General features: G+C 29.7%; 1 long non-coding RNA gene across 1 annotated transcript; it reads left to right on the forward strand.

The window, feature by feature from the left end:
• The first annotated feature begins 8,997 nt into the window (after positions 1-8,997).
• LOC149515633 (uncharacterized) lies at positions 8,998-11,086 on the forward strand. The gene is made up of 3 exons (XR_016326254.1): positions 8,998-9,082; positions 9,168-9,499; positions 9,587-11,086. It is a non-coding gene; the product is annotated as an uncharacterized LOC149515633 (long non-coding RNA).
• Positions 11,087-11,647: the final 561 nt, after the last annotated feature.

An 11,647-nucleotide genomic window follows, 5' to 3' on the forward strand; every position in this document is an offset into this window, starting at 1 on the left:
AGAGAGAAGGAAAGAAAAAGAGAAAAAAAAATTTAAAATATATTTTTTTAATTTTTATTTTTTTTTAAAAAATTATAATGTATCAAATTTTTTCGAGTAACGATGTTAAAGTTAGAGGTTGAGTGATACATGGATTGTAAGTTTGGGCATTGAACATTTTTTAGTACATGTTTTATATTAGACATTTCTTAGGTTCGATTCCAACTTGAATAGATTTGTAATGTTATTATATTAATAAAAAATATTAATTTTTAATTAAAAATATTAAAAATAATAATTAAAAGTATTTTTCATATTTTAATAATATTTTGAGTATTATTAACAATAAACACTTTTAATATTTTAATTATAAATAGTAGTATATTACTATTATAAATATTTATATGTAATAAGAAATATTTTTTAATATAAAAATATTATTATTTTAATCATATTTTTAATAACAAAAAATATAATTCTTTTAATATTTTAATAATAAATATAAATAAATAACAATTTTTGTTATTTAATTAATAATCAACATATACTATTGCTTTAGTAATATAAATATTATATAGTAATATAAATGATATTTTAACAATAAATAGTGCTATTTTAACATGATTAATTTTTCATTAACAAGGTGTTATCTATGTTATTCCATTGACTTATACATTCGGTAATAAAGACTAAGCATGTACATTCGGTAATAAGCTACATATCATAGAAGTTCACATTTGGTAATAAGCAATATATCATGACTTATACATATCCTCATTTCTCTTTGGTTTAATGCTTGTGAGAGAGCATTCTTAAGAGTAAAATCTTGAATGCATCAGGTCGATGTGGGAAAGTGCACTTTTAAAATCACTCGAGGAGGAGAATAAATCCAAACAAAACTTGGAGAATACCCCTAACCATCTTACCAAAAAATAGTAATTCATATTTGAAATTTAGTTCTTCTACTTTAATTCATACAAATGTAATTTTTGTATTATTTTGATTTGATAATTTTAATTCAATCATTGATTCTATCAAATTTATGCCATTAAAAATGTTGATATGGCCATTGATTTAATGATGTGGACATTAACGTTGCTGATGTAGTAACTTGGATAGAAAAATTAATAGTCAAATTATGTAAATGGTTTCTATACTAACATGAAATTAGAACTTTAGTCCCTTTGGATTCATAAAAATCCCATCCTCATACAAGTTGAATTTGATAATTAGTCTAATTAGTAATCGATTAGTTACTCTTCGTTAACTTTGCTGATATAGTTGTTGACTTTACTAACATAATGTTAACTTTGTTGACATAGCAACTTGGATGGATAAAATTCATTTATTTTGGTTGTTGTGACATTTTTTAGGTTAAAGGATCAATCTTATTTGAAAAAGGATCAAACTTTTTTAGCTAGAAAACTTTAAGGAACTTTTTTGTTAAAGAATGGATCGATCATATAAGCTAGAGGATCGATCAATTTTTTTATTTTTAAATTTTATTCAATTTAAGCTCGAATTTTATAAAAATAGATGGCATTAATTAAAAAAAAACTTTCACTTTATTATTAATCAAATCAAAGAGAAAAAATCATATGAGAGATCAAGTGATGACATTAAAAGGGTTACTAATACTTCAAGAAACTTAGACTTCGATTTACCAAATTGGAGTTAGTTTTCTTCCAACTGAGATCCTTCTTCATATATTGATTCAAGTAAAAAAAAAATTGAAATCAAAAGTTCTTCGAAATTTACCTTTGCTCTATTTTGCTTCAGATTTTTATGCTATTCCATTTCAAATATACCAAAACAAAATAAATTCTAACAATCTATGTCTTCTCTATAATTTATTTATTTTTATTTAAATAAAAATAACTTTGTTCTAGATTTAAATTATTAAATATAAAAACAGATAGAGTTTGAGATAAACTCGAAAGTGATGGCAATGTAATTTTTATTGGTAATTAGTTTTTAAAACACTTATAAACTTTTTAATTGAACTTATATTAAAAAATAACTTTAAAGAAACTTATATTAAATAATAATTACTTATTTAAATAAATTTTCTTTTATATGTTTTGATTTATAATTAATATTAATATAATTATATTTTATTAATTAGAGTTTTTCATCTATGAAAGATTGATCCCTTAGCCAAAAAAAGTCACATTAGGCAAAATAAATTGATTCCATTAATTTAAGTTATTACGTCAATAAAGTTAATACTGTTGGGTTTTAGATCATATTCTCACAACATTCATGCACAACAAAAGTAAAATTAAAACCATAAATTTAAACAAACAAAATTAAAACCTCTAAAGATCACTTGGTAACACTAATTGAAGTTAAAAACAATTCTATAATAATTCATATGATTAGAATCATATTTTAACTCAAAGATATAGTAATCTTAAGTTAGATCAGTCATTGATTTGCTTGAATACCAAGGAATCTTAAGACTTTAACCCACCAAAATGTTTGGCCTCCAATGATGATCCACGCAATCATAATTTTAAATCCTTCTCTAAGGTACAAGGAACCTTTATGCTAACAGCGTGGTTCATAGGTCTAAATCAAAAGCTCAAACTCCTCTTTAGACAAACTTTCATAGGAGAAACTCTTTTCTCTCTTTCTTTTGATGTGTGAAAATAGGAGAATAAGTGAAGGAAACATAATGCCACAAATTAAGGTAGTAGCTGTATATTTTTATATGCCTATATGGGTATACGTCATAGGCATAATAATTATATATAAGCATTGTCTTTCCAAAGCCCATAATTCTAAATTGGCCCATTGATTTAATTGATCTTTCAATTAAATACTTCACATATTTAGTTTTTATTCAATTAGGTACTACTCAATTGTATCCCAAATTTAATTGTGATTATTGTGTGTGACCCATTAAGTTTCTAATATGTTGGCAATGAATATAAATCCAAATTAGGTAAGGATAATCAAATTATTTTCATAGATCATGAGCAACATCTAGCCATACATGATGACTACCCAAACTTTAAACAGTCAATATAATCTCAACAAACCTTTCAATGTTTAGTTTATCAATGTATAGTTTATCAATGTAATTCGATCCTTTCATTATATATCCGAAAGGCATGAGTATAGTATAGTGTCTACTCATGAAAATCTTTCATGTTAGTTTTTGTAGCTTTTATTCAAAATGTATGAATTTAGCAAGAAACCATTTCTTCTAAATTCATTCTGTTTCAGTAGAAGACTTTATGTGTTGTCTAAAACCAAGTAAAATAAGATATATCTCTTCACTTGCGGTGATGAATCCTCTTCTAACCATTCATCCACCTTTGCATGTTTCAAACCATACCTAAAACCATTTCTTTTAGGCGTCAGGAGCTTTAACACATAGAGTTGAAATCAAAGTATAATGATACATATATAAAATGACTTGATGTCTCAAGTTTAAGAACTAGTTACACATTTGACATATGAGAACATTCTCATAAACACTTTAGTAAAATATCAAATGCAGTTATTATTGTAGGCTACTTTTAGTAAACTTTTCTCTAATAAGCACCAACATGTTATCTTCAAGTATCCCTATATTTCAACTTATAAGATCGGTTAAGTAATGAAACTTAACATGTACCAGTCTTTAAGTATTATTGACGCCCTATCTTAACAATATAATAACCATGAACAATTTTAGGAGCATGACTTTGATAAATAAGAATGTCATAATTGTAACCTTTTACAATTCACTTGCAAGGCCTTTGTGTTTCATGAGTTTCATCTATTTAGCATCTTAATAACTCCTTATTCTTATGCTAATGATGAAAGAAAACCTTTTATCACATGAATAATAAGTAATAGGAATGCATTAATAACAATATATCCTTATCCTATTCGTTTGACTCTAAGGTATATACTAACAAATTTCACACTAGCAAAATCAATAGTCACGTCAATAAAGTTAATGGGGAGTAATTGACAACATTAATATTGGACCAATATTATAAAATTCAACTTATACGAAAATGGGAGATTTATGAATTATATTAAGATGACTAAAGTTCAAATTTTGTACAAGTATAAAGGCCATTTATCTAATTTGATAATTGATTTCATCTATCACAATTGTTGCATCAGCAAAGTCAACATCATATCAACAAAGTCAATACCTATATAATCAAGTCAATGACCATGGTAGAATTTTTAATGGTAAAATTTGATGAAATTAGTAATTGAACTAAGATTATCAAATCAAAATAGTATAAATACTATATTTGTATAAATTACAATAAAAGAATTAAATTTTAAACTTTGATAGAGCATAAAAATTATTGGCATAATTTGACCTTTTATTTTATTCATTTTCTTTCATGATATTATATGTATATTTTCATTCATAAAATATGTTTAATTAATTTAATTAAAAATAATTAAAAATGTTATGGAAATGAAAATTAATTAACTAAATTAAATAATGAACGATAATTATACAGGAAACCTAAAAAAATATATCTTTTTACTTTTTTAATAATTAAATTAAATATTAAATATATTTAATTTATATTGATCTTCTAAATGAAAATTTTTGAAACGTTACAAATGAAAAAATTTTTCATAGGTGAACTAGGAAATATATACATGGGTATATTTAATTGAGGGTGTTTATGGACACTCTAAAAAATTGAAAAATTAAACAATTAAAACTTTTTTTTAAAAACTCCTAAAATTTTCTAGAACCCTCAAGTGTAAAATAAGAAAATTTAATAAAAATTTATTTGAATACCTCAAAATTTTCTTATTGACATATTTTTTATTGATAAAATTTATAAATTCATCGGTAAAAATAAAAAAAATTTAAGAAAAAGTTTTTTAAACACTTCAAAATGTTTTAATAGACATCTTTTTTAATAAAATTAATCAATCCTTCAATATTATATACATAATATTATAAATAAGCACCTAAAAAAATCATCAATCATGTATATATTATTAAAAAAAAAACTCAAATCAATTTATATTCTTTTGAGTTATTGAAAAAAAAATTGTGATTCCAGAGAGACAATACTGTATATATATATATATATATGTATATATTGGCTAGAGACGATTTGACAATCAAGCTTAGGCAGAGACAAATTATTGATGAAGCAATTGGAGATCTAAAGTGAACAGGGCCCTTGTTGCAACAAGTGGTAGCAAATGGACAGACACCTTGCCCAAGTACCATCAATCAATTTGCTCACGAGAAGCTCGAGCCTTGAGGTTTTGCTATTGCTTGCCAGCTCCCGTTATAGGAATTAGACTCGGAATTGGAATTGAACTCCATGTTTGTCCGTATTAAGCCTAGAATATATATCGTACCATGATATTAGCCAGCTTACCTTTAATCACTTCCTTAGGTTGAATATATATATACAGGGAGAGAAATTCATTTATATTAATTAATTTTTTATACATATTTTTAAAGTTTTGGATAAAAATATTAAAAAAAAAATATTATTTTGATTTAAATAAATTATAAATTTACTTATAATTGAATGATAAAAAATTATAAAAATTATATTAAAGTACACAAATCTCTTATATATATTTATTAAAAAAATTATACATGAATTCCAATCAATAATTTAAACTCTTTGATTTTTCTTTCGTTAATGATTATTGTTGAAAACTTTTTTAATATTTATATTATTAAAATTTAAATTTTAGTCATTAAAATTAAAATTTTAATATTTTATCAATAAATTATATAATTACTGGCTATTATTAAAAACATGATCCCAAAAAAAATTAAAAAAAAACCTTCACAATAAATCTGGAATATTGCCGAGTCAATTGTAGTGTAAACCTGTAATTAAGTGAGGGCATTAAAGTGGTTTATTAGCCACTCGCTTGACGATTTCTCACTCGCATTGCGTGATTTTTAGCACCCTTTAAATAATATATATGAAAAAAATTTTGTATAATATGAAAAAATTATATACACGAAATAATATATAAAATTTTGTATACATAGTATTTTATAATATAAAATTTTGGATGTTAAGAATTTTTTAAACTAATGAAAATTATTGATAGTATTTTTGGGTGCTTAGCTTGACGAAAGTTGACTGAAAGTCGAGAAAGTAGGAACTTGGACTTTTAGCCAAAAAAACACGATCAAAAGGTGTTAAAATTGATTTTTAGAGATATATTTCGACGTTCAAATTAATTAAAAGTGTTTAAAGTTTTAATGAAGGAGAAGATAGGTAAATAATAGTGAAGAAGCTTTAATGTGAGAGATGCTTAGTTTATTCGTACTTGGGTTTTTTTTTTATTTTATATATGATATAAAAAGATATAATATATTGAGATAATTGATAATTGATGATAAATTTATATAAAATTAAAAAAAATTATATAAATAATTATAAACTATATTTAATAATTTTAATTAAATAAATATTATATTTAATGATCTTGATAAATTAAAAGTCAAATGTATAATTTTAAAATGATGTATCCATAAAACATTAGTACGAGGCATCGGTGAGTCTTTCTTTGGCGAAGGGAGAGCTAGTTCTACGGTGAGAGATCTAGATGTTGACTCTTACTGTTAGTAACGTGATAATTGGGCATGTGTTGGTTAGGCAATCAAGAGTGTTGATATTATTTTAACTGAATAAATAGGTGTAAGAATTGCCCCTATGTCTAAGGGGTTATAAAATGACCGCCTTTAGACCATTGATAAGGGTACAAAAAAAATGCTTGGCTGGTAGGCAATTTTTGTTTGGCGAGATACGTGATGACGTGTTCCATAAGGCAAGGGGCATTCTGTGGGAGAGCTGTGTTGATGATGTGTCCAGTAAGGCAAGGGTTGTTCTATTGGCGAGCTGGGCTGATGCTGTGTCCTTACAAGGTGAAGGATACTGTTTTGGCGAGCTATGTGCTTTATCAAGATACAGAAAATAGTGGGTAGGGACTTTAAAAAATTTTAATGTGAAATATTGATTCATTGGGCTGAGTGCGCGTAGATGAAGCTCGTCTGTTGGTGCGATATAAGGCACGTGTCTGGGTTCCTAAATTATGCGGCTATTTAAGACACATGGTGCAATAGGGTTTGAGAGTGATTAGGCACAATTAATGGATTTAAAGTTTAAATCGTGCCGGTTCATTGAGAGGGAATGTATGTGTCTTTTTGAAAAAAGGGTAACCAAAGGGTCGGGTTTAATAGGAGATTAATTTGGATTGTTTTGCAATTGGTTAAAATAGTCCAAATTGATACCATTTCACTGGGGTTGGTTGGAGTTAAAATGGTTCAAATTAGTGTCATTTCAATCATATCGTTTGGCTAGGTATATATAGCAAAGTTAGAATATTTTTAGACTTCTTATATTGCCTTCAAGAGAGAACTCTATATTTGAGCTTCATTCTGCTATTGATTGTCTTAATTTGTTTCTATGAGATTTTTATAGGTAAGCAAATTTGTTTAGGTTTTTGTTGTATTTGATTTTTGTATGGAAAATGGCAAAAAAAAAAAAAAAAGAATAGTTATTGAAAGTCTAGTGACAACGAAGGTATAAGGATATCGGTGACAATCACTAGTGGTCAAGATAGGGGTAAATTAGGGCAAGGTAGAAGAAATGAGGCCCAGGGTAAGGAAGATAGGGGCCAAGGGACACAGCATAACGGAGGGTACGGGTGCAGCATAGTTATTAAGGAGGTGCGGGCTCTTTTATCTGACGTGATTGCCTTTGGTGCTGGTAAAGGGAAGGATAAGAAATGGTGGAGGTGCCTGAGGATCTGGTTCCAAGGATTTGGCCACGAGACACCTAATACTCCAATGCAACATCGAACATGGTAGAATAGGTTTTGGATCACGTGACCTTCAACCCAAGCAACTCCATGTACAATGTATTGAGGCCATCAGCTAGATTAGGGCTAACAAAGGGATGGCAGGGTTTTATCTGCATAAGTTTCGACATGGGTTCCATCTATCCCTGCATCCTTTCTTCCACCAATGCTAGCCACTTTCAACTTTGCTACTTCGTGGATAGCACCGAACGCGTGGGCGATATTGGTGACCTATTTCATCTACTGCAGGCTGAAGAAATGGGTGTCCTTAGTTAATGTCATTCTAGTGTTGTATATGCTAAGGGAGATAAATGGGTAGCCCTACAACCTTCAAGCACATGCACTGTCGTGCATGGTGGACCTCCTTCAATAGCCATGCATTATACGACAGATATGTACTGGCTCATACCAAGTTGCCCAACGTACGGTTTCCTTTCAAGATTAAACGGTTCTATGCTAGTGTGCTAACGAGAAGGTTTTTGAGCTTTGGGATGATAAGGCTAAATAAGAAAATACATTGAAGGATGCTGTATTATCTTTGATCTATCCTCTTATAAGAACATTCACAATTACAGCCTCATCCTAGGTGAGGATCAGGACTTTGCTACTACTGTCCATGAAGTTATGGAGGAAGGGCAAGATGACAAGGAATGAGAGCCTAAAGACAAGGAAGAAGGGGCTTTTCAAGGTAAAAAATGTAAGTTCTTTGTATTGTTAATTGAAGTTAGAATTGTGGGACTGTTTGAATATAGAACTGTTTGGTTGTGTTTTTGTTTGATTGTGAACTTGTTTTTAGTATAGAAGTGAAAATGGCAGCAATCAAGTCTAAAAAATCTGTGACTCGTCAAGAAGGTCCTCCTGCTTGTGGTGTGCAGTAGATGTTAGAGGAAAGACTAGTTGTGGCTGCCCCTGCTGACGTGTAGGTCTTAAAGGGAGTTAAGGTGATGACGTGGAGGATGGTAGTGTTGAAGTGCTAGTGGGTTAGGTAATGGGGTTGGGTTTTGTGTGCCAAGTGCTGCGGCCTCTTTTGAAGGTATTTATATTATATGTTGCTGACTTTGTTTATAGTTAACTGATTCTTAATTGTTGTGTGTTTGCTTTACACAAATGGATTGTGCTTTTAAGTTATAAAAAGTGCTCCAGCAAAAAGAAACAAAAAGAGAAGATGTCCCTAATGTTAGTCCCCTTTTTATAAAGAAACAAGCAGTGGGAGCTCCAGGACACCCAGCAATGCAGTGCCCACAAATAGGCCTGATTTACGATGACTATTCAGACTCATATGGTCAGTGTACCCCCTACTTTATTTGCTTCATCACTGCCTAAGCCTTCAATAGCTATGCCTAAGCCTTTAACAGTTACTGCTCCAGCCAGCACTGCCATTACTCCTACTATTGTGTCTTCTCCACCAGCTGTTAGCACTCCATCAATGATGGTCAGCACCAGTGCCAGTGGGCATATAAATGAGTAGCTGGAGGCCACTTTGAGAGCTATTGCCTTAGTTGGAGGATATATTGGGGAGAGTTTGGACATAATGTCCTCCTTTGACTTCATCACAATCAACCATAGGCCCACTACTCTCTTCTTAGTTGAAGTTGTATGTTTATGAACCATGACCAGCCTCTCGCATTTTGCCAGGGAAAAGGTGCAGCAATTCCTAATCATAAGTAATCTGTAGGTTGAGTTGTGCTTGGTTGCTAAGGTAAGTGTTGGATGATTTCTTAAGTATTATGTTTGTGTTTTGCTACGTGAAGTAGGTTGGTTAACTTGTTTTTTTTGTACTCTTTAGCTAACAAGTTGGGTTTCTACGAACATGCGAGGCTACTAATGGAAAAGCTGCGAGCCAAGAGGGAAAAGTTGTGAGCCAAGGTGGAGAATATGCTTACTAGGAGGTGCTGCTTACGAAGAAGGATGCTTCCTTCGAGGCCTTAGAAACCTAAATGTCTTCTTGTTGAAAAACATGGAGGAGTTAGAGAAGGCAAAGTTTAAAGGAGAACGTGTTGAGTCTTTGAGGAGACTGGTTGTTCTGGATCTGTTTGATCTTCAAAACTATCCTCTTCATCAGATGTGGTTTCATTAGATGAAGGTGGTTCATCCTTGACTACTGGGTTAGTAGCAAGAATTTCAAAATTATCATCTATAATATCACTATTTGCTTCTTCACTATTGGCAATGGTTGTGTCATAGTTGAGTATATAATGATATTTGTTTTTAAGAAAGAGGCCTTTATGTTCTTTATAAAGAGTCTCTATAGCATTAAGATAATCAACCAAGGTACAGTTGATAATCAAACTCATTATCATTCTGTTAATTCTGTGATTAATTCACATACCTCTTCTTCTAGAAAAACTAGAAATGAAGATATTAAAATGTTTCATTCTATAAATAATTTTCGTATTTCTTATGAAATGATATCATTTGCCAACAAGGTAAGATATTATACTTATGTTGAAGGTTATTTTTATTTTCAAAACTATAAACCCTAGAGTTTGAATATTTTGATTGACACAGGAGCAACAATCTCTAGTTGTCAACCTAATGCTTTGCCGTCAACCAAATGGCAACCTATGAAGCATCCTATAATAATAGTAGGTATCGATGGTAAAGAAACTATTGTTAACCTAAAGGCAAAAAATATACCTGTTGCCCTAAACGATAAAAATTTGTTATACCTAAAATATTATGTTTTCCTAATATGCATGAAGACATACTGTTAGGAAATAATTTTATACATAAATATTTACCTTTTTCAGTTTTTTTTGAATATCTTGTTTTTACTATTGACAAAAAATCAATAGATGTCCCTTTATTATCCAAGTACAATCATGTTTGTGATAATGGTTTTCAATTAGAAATAACACATATTTCTGAACTTAAAGCTATTCATGAAAAACATTGGCTTTATAGAATTTTGCAGGAAAACTTCAGTGAAGACCCATTGAAGCTTTGGAAACGCAGTCCAAGATACTGTGAACTCACTCTTTAGTCTCTAAAAGAGATTGTCCGAGTAAAACCAATGATCTATACAAAACAGGATATAGATGAATTTGAAGTTCAAATTTCAGAATTGCTCGACAAAGGTCTGATAGAACCAACTACCAGTCCAGCATTCATGGTAAGAAACCATTCTGAGATTAAATGAGGTAAACCCCGTATGGTTATTAATTACAAGAAATTAAACCAAAATCTTGTTTTTGATGGCTATTTTATCCCTCATAAAGATGTTTTAATTAATTTAGCAAAAAATGCTAAATACTTTTCTAAATTTGATTGTAAGTCAAGTTTTTGGCAAATCATGCTAAATGAAACCTCTAAACCTTTACTGCTTTTAGTGCACCAGCAGGCCATTAGCAATGGACTGTTATGCCTTTCGATCTATGCAACGCACCTCAAATCTTTCAACGTTGGATGGACAGTATTTTCAGCAAACATAAACAATTTTGCTGTGTATATATTGATGATATTTTAATTTTTTCTAATACTATAGTGAGCACAGGAAACAACTGAATCTTTTTGCTCAAGAATTCATTTTTCATGGTATTATTTTAAGTCTAAAAAAGGTTGAACTTGAAAAAACCAAAATTGAATTTCTTGGTCTTAATCTTTCTGCAAACGGACTAACCTTGCAGGATCACATTATTTCCAAGATCAGAGACTTTCCAGAAGAACTGGATAACGTCAAACAGCTACAACAGCTGTTAGGTATACTTAATTATGACAGGCAATTTTTCAAAACCTTTCCAAAAAGGAAAGCTATCTTTTGCGTAAATTACGTAAAGATAATGATTTTGTCTAGACACCTAACGATTCTGATATTGTCAAACAGATCAAATCAGATTTAACCACTATA

This window comes from Durio zibethinus, chromosome 12, assembly GCF_047325235.1.
Source record: "Durio zibethinus cultivar Kanyao isolate XHJ-2024 chromosome 12, ASM4732523v1, whole genome shotgun sequence".
Lineage (NCBI taxonomy): Eukaryota > Viridiplantae > Streptophyta > Magnoliopsida > Malvales > Malvaceae > Durio > Durio zibethinus.